Source organism: Ichthyophthirius multifiliis (genome assembly GCF_000220395.1).
Source record: "Ichthyophthirius multifiliis unplaced genomic scaffold scaff_1120509251073, whole genome shotgun sequence".
In the NCBI taxonomy this organism is placed as follows: Eukaryota; Ciliophora; class Oligohymenophorea; order Hymenostomatida; genus Ichthyophthirius; species Ichthyophthirius multifiliis.
The window spans coordinates 22,431-28,430 of NW_004086229.1; the positions used below are offsets into that span (position 1 = coordinate 22,431).

The 6,000-nt window shown below is 13.9% G+C and overlaps 1 non-coding gene across 1 annotated transcript, besides 17 other annotated features; it reads right to left on the reverse strand.

The window, feature by feature from the left end:
• Positions 1-739: 739 nt before the first annotated feature.
• Positions 740-773: a microsatellite.
• A 524-nt stretch (positions 774-1,297) lies between these two features.
• Positions 1,298-1,370: a microsatellite.
• An 8-nt stretch (positions 1,371-1,378) lies between these two features.
• Positions 1,379-1,409: a microsatellite.
• Positions 1,410-1,993: 584 nt separating this feature from the next.
• Positions 1,994-2,027: a microsatellite.
• Positions 2,028-2,674: 647 nt separating this feature from the next.
• Positions 2,675-2,726: a microsatellite.
• A 1,205-nt stretch (positions 2,727-3,931) lies between these two features.
• Positions 3,932-4,003: a microsatellite.
• Positions 3,934-4,015: a microsatellite.
• Positions 3,960-4,020: a microsatellite.
• Positions 4,021-4,102: 82 nt separating this feature from the next.
• Positions 4,103-4,145: a microsatellite.
• Positions 4,146-4,219: 74 nt separating this feature from the next.
• Positions 4,220-4,262: a microsatellite.
• Positions 4,226-4,262: a microsatellite.
• A 166-nt stretch (positions 4,263-4,428) lies between these two features.
• Positions 4,429-4,497: a microsatellite.
• Positions 4,498-4,550: 53 nt separating this feature from the next.
• On the reverse strand, positions 4,551-4,623 carry IMG5_138490. The gene has a single exon. It is a non-coding gene; the product is annotated as a tRNA-Lys (tRNA).
• A 47-nt stretch (positions 4,624-4,670) lies between these two features.
• Positions 4,671-4,725: a microsatellite.
• Positions 4,726-4,857: 132 nt separating this feature from the next.
• Positions 4,858-4,897: a microsatellite.
• A 476-nt stretch (positions 4,898-5,373) lies between these two features.
• Positions 5,374-5,427: a microsatellite.
• Positions 5,392-5,426: a microsatellite.
• Positions 5,428-5,832: 405 nt separating the features above from the next.
• Positions 5,833-5,865: a microsatellite.
• The last annotated feature ends 135 nt before the right edge of the window (positions 5,866-6,000 follow it).

Below are 6,000 nucleotides of genomic sequence, written 5' to 3' on the forward strand. Positions count from 1 at the left end.
ATTTTTCTTATAAATCTTTTAATTCTTGTTAAACCTATTATAACTATTATATTTTTTAGTCATTTAATCTATTGCATTCAAATAAACTTTTATAAAAATGATTTTTAAAAATAAATAAAATAAATATGTAACCTATTTTATAATTGATTATTATCTTTTAATTATTATTTAAAATCCTATTTTAATTATTAATTTTCTTAATATAATTTTTATTCAGCTTCTTATATTTATTAAAATTGTTTTGTTAACTAATCTTTAAATTTATTTGAATCTTAAAATCTAAAAATAAAAAAATAATAAATATATTAAAAAAAATATAAAAATTTTTATATATATATATATATATATTAAATTATATACAATTATATATAATTAAATTTAAATCTATTTTATATAATACGTTTTTTATAAATTTTATAATTCCTATTATTTTTAATCTAATTATTAACCTAGTTTATTAATTTAATTTTAATTTTCTTGTATTTATTAATTTGCATATATTAATTCTTATTCTTTTATTTATTTTTATTATCTTAATCTTAAAGTCTTTTTTAATTTTTAAATAAAATATTTTTTTATTTTATTTACGTCTTTTTAATATTATTTATTTATTAATCTTTTTCATTTATATCTTAATAATATTTATCATTATTTATATTTATTTTTTATTGTATTTCTTATAAATTTTATTATAATTTTTTTATTAAAGAATCATTTTCATTTTAATTAATTTTTAAACTTTATATTTTTATATTTTTAATATTTTTTATTTTATAACTTTTGATTTTCATCTTCTTTTTTTTTAAATTATCTTTTAATTATTTAATTTCATTATTAATTTATTTTTAATCATTCATTTAATTTTATAATATATTTTTATTTTATGCATCTAATAAATTATAATTTTCATTTAATCTTTAATTTTAAAAAAAAATATATTAAAATATATATAAATAAAATAAAGCCTATAACTTTTAATTATCATTATTTAATTTTTCTATATATTATTAAAATTTTTTATTGTTCTCATCAAATTCATTTTATAAAGAATTATTAATTAAATTTAATTATTTTATTTAATTTTAATTTTCAAATTATGTATTTTACATTCTTTATTAATGTTATTTTTTTGTTCATAAAAAAATAAAATAATAAAATTTACTATTATTTAAAATTTTCTAATTCTTATTCTTTTTAATCCAGTTTTTATTATAATTAATTTTATATACATTATTAATTATTTAATAATTCTTTAATTTACAATTCGTTTTATCTTAATCTAATAATAATATAAATTTATATATATACATATATATATAAATATAATATATATATATATATATTATATATATATATATAGTTATATATATCATTTTCATATTTTATTTTATTTTATTTTATTTATTTTAGATAGATATATATATTACATATCTTCTTATTCTCTTATTTATTATGAATTCATTTTTCTTATTTATTCTTAATAATTTTCTTTTTCTTTATCTATGAGCTCTATTTATTCAGTAATTGTATATTCTTACTATAAACACATAGATTTCCAGTAATCAATTTCTTCATCTTTAGCCGCAAATAGTTCAAAAAGTCCGTTTGTTCCACTTCTCCAGCTTTATCTCGGCGCAATTGGTTTCGGTTTCGAAGAAACATTTTTTACAGGAGATATTGTAGTAACTTTTGTTGATATAATATTTTTTTAAGGAGGTTATTATTACTAATTAGTAATTATTTAATCTTCTTTTTATTTATCAAGGAAATCTTTTAATTATTATGGAATCTCAAATACTTCATCACCTTAGCTTGAAACAGAATTAGATTTAGAATCCATATTCATTTATTTATTTTTTATATTAATAAATAACTAATATTTAATATAAATTAAAAAAAAATACGTTAGTATATAAAATATATAAATAATATTTTTTAGATATATAAAACTGTAAATAATATATATTTAAAGATAAAAATAAATAATAAATAAATATATATATATATATATATATATATATATATATTTTTTATTATATTTATTAAAATTTTATATTTTCTTAAGATGTATTAATAATATTTATGTTGTCATTAACACACTTTTAATAAAGCCGAGTTTGTTTGCATTGATTATAATTGTTCTGAAAAATTTAGTTTATATTGTTCATAATAATAATGCCAATTAAAACACTTAATAAATCATCAAAATTTCAATTTAAATTAGATATAAGAGTTTGTATAAAACAAAGGAAATGTTTTTAAAAAAAAATAGTGTAAAAATTAGATTAAATTTTTTATTAAATAATAGTGGATATATGGAAAACACATTAATTATAAGAAAAATATATAGATGATTATATAATAAAACATGTTTAATTTTTATAGAATATTTTAGATAAAAATTTAAATTGTTTAGAAGATCCTTTTATTAAAATTTAATTACAAAATATTTTCGAGTTTGATTATAAAAATCATGTCTTTGTTTAATAAACAATAAATCTTTAATAAAAAATAACAGATTTATTAAAAGGAGGATATTTTTACCCTTTTAATGACATAAGTAATAAATAATTCATATAAGAATAATAAAAAAATGAATAAGAAATAAATTTTTAATTTAAAAAACATTAACAAATGAAGTAAAATAAACATTATAAAAACTACGTAATATAAAATATATATCTATACATATATATATATATATATATATTATTATTTATATATATTTTATACAGCTTAATTTATTTTTGATTAACCTCATTTAGAAAATCAAACAAATCCTTTTTTATTAAAAGAGACGTTTAAAAAACATAAGATATTGCTTTTAAATAATTTAGTGAAATTACTAAAAAGTCTTGTGGAAGAGGTATTATTTTTTGGGAAGATGGTAGTTATTTTGAAGGGTATTTTTAAAAATTTTTTCTTATATTATTTCTTAAAAACAATAAAAGTTATTTTTTAAATGGAAAAATTGAAGGAAAAGGGCGTATAATATGGCCTGAAGGAGATTGGTATGAAGGAAATTTTAAATAAGGAAAAAAACACGGATATGGTGTATAAAAAATAGGAGATAAAATATATTATGGGCATTATTTTGAAGATTATAGGGAAGGATATGGTAGTTATTATTTTTAGAATGGTGATATATATAGAGGATGCTTTTTAATGGATAATATGGAAGGTTTTGGTGAAATTTGGAAGTAAAATGGTGAGATTATATAGGGTTTTTTTTCTAATAATAATAATAATATATGAAAAAAATATTTTCAGTTATATTTTATGTGTGTATTATAAAAATTATCTTTTATAAATTAACAAAAAATTAAGTAATTTTAATTTCGTAAAATATTATTATTTTAAAAAAAAAATACTCAAAAATCCTCCCAAAAAACCTCCTATTAAAATTTATTCTAAAAAATGATAATTCATATAAAACCTACCTGCAGGAATGTATATACTACCTAATATTGCATAAATATATTCTATTTTTATAATTTTGTTATTTCTAAAGTGATTCTTTTCACATATTAGCCATATTAAAAGACATATTATTAATGATGTGTGTGTTGATGGCATGCCTCTTCCTTTAGAACAACTAATAATAGGTCTTTCTTAATTTAATATATGCTTTATTAATTCACATAAGCCAATATTTAGACTAAATAAAATCATTAATAGTACCTAACGGAGATTACGAGTGTATATAGGAAGAATTAAAATATATAAAAATCCTAGTAAGTATATAGAGAATGAAAATAATACAAAAATAGGTTATTAAGGTATTATAAAATAGGGGATTTCTTAAATAAAATTTGAACAAGAATTTGTTAGCTTAAAATATAAAGGGCATTATTGGCAATTATAATACATTTCTTTTTTGTTTTAAAAAAAAAATATTAATTATTATATAAATAAAAAATTATTTTTATTAAAATATAATAAAATAAAATATAAATTAAATATATATTTATATATATAAATAAATATAATAAATAAATATATATTTATATATATATATATTTAATAATAATTTTATATATTTTTATTTTATTTTATTTTTTTCTTTTTTTTCTCAAATGAATAATATATTCATTAATATGTTTAAAAACTAATTTTTCATACTAAAATAATTTTTATAAAAATAAATAAATTCACAATTAATTTTAGACAACTTCTTAAAAGTATATTAACTAAATAAATAAAATATATACATAATATCATATATTTATATTTAAATATTATTATATTTAAAATATGATTATTTAAGTATTTTCTTAAAAATAATAATGTATTGTTTTACTTTTTAATTACATTTTTTATAATTTTTTTAGTATTTTTTTTATAAAACATAAGATATATTTTATTTTTTTTGTATAAAAAAAATTTTGTAATTTATTAATCATATTTAAAGAAACATATATATAAGTATTTTATTTATTTTAATATATTACAAATTTTTATTTATATAAAAATATATATATCTTTTAATTATATAAATTAATTTTAAAAATATTATAATAAAAGATAATAAATTTAAATTAAAAAAAGTTAGCCTGCTAGGGGGCTCGAACCCCTGACCACAAGATTAAGAGTCTTGCGCTCTACCGACTGAGCTAAGCGGGCAATATATAATATCAATATGTTTTAGTTTAACATAAAAAGATTATTTGTTTATTAAATAAATTATTTTTCTATTTTTATTAATATAAAATTATTTAATATTTTCATTTTTTTAATTTAAGTAGTTTTTTATATTTAAAAAAAATAAAAAAATAATACTTATATATAATTATTATTATATAAAAGAATTATTCTTGTAACAAAAAGAATATATAATATTTTATTAGATATAAAAAAATATATATAAATTTATATTTATATATATATATATATATATTATTTATTTTTATAATTATTTTTCATGAGTCTATTTATTCTGTTAAAATTTCTAATTCTTCTACATTTCCTTTTAATAATTGGCTTAAATTTTTTAATTTTTGTTTTAAATTATTTAATTGTTAATTTTTTTCATTTATTAAATCACTAAGTTTTTATTATCCATCTTAATATTATTTTTAATTTTCTTCTAATTATAAAATAATTTCTTTATTTCTTTTATCATTCTGTACTTTAGCTTCTTCGATACTTATTTATAAATTTAATAAATATCTTATTTTTTAATTCATATTATATATATATTTACGCTCTTTATAATTATCTAATTTAATCATCTTTTAAGCCTATTAATTGTTTTAATTCTTCATTTTTTCTTTCTAATTCTTTTTTTAATTATTGTAAAGCTTCGATTTCACTTTATTTTTTTTCATTTTCTAAACATAATTGGGCTATACTATTTACATATATTAATATTTTTATATATGATATATTTTTATATATAAATATATATAAATATATAAATATATATATTATTTTTACTTTGATTCTAACCTTTTAATCTATTAATCTTTATCTTTTAAACTTTCTTTTAATTTATTAATCTAATCTTAAAATAATCCAATTTTTTTTAGAATAATAATTCTACTTCATTATTTTTTTAATTATTCAAATTATTTAATTCTCTTATCCTTTATAAAATTATTTAAAAAATAAAATTAAAATATTAAATAACTTTTAATTTAAAATATCATTTTCATCTTCTTTTTATTTAATTAATTGTCTTAGATCTTCAATTTATTAGTTTAAATATTTTTTAGTATTCTATTCATTTTGAAGTTATTCATCTTTTAAATTATTTTAAAGACTTAGTTCATTTACAATGGCTTTTAGTTTATTATTTTAATTATTTTTATTTTAGTTTTATTAAGATAAATTATTATTTTCATTTTCTAATTATTTTTATTTTCTTTCTTATAATAATTATAAATCATTTATTTTTTTATCTTTTTGTTTATTCAATTCATCATAAAGACTTTTAATTTATTAAATTTAATCTTCTTTTTCTTATAAATTTTATTATAATTAAGTACACATATTTTCAAG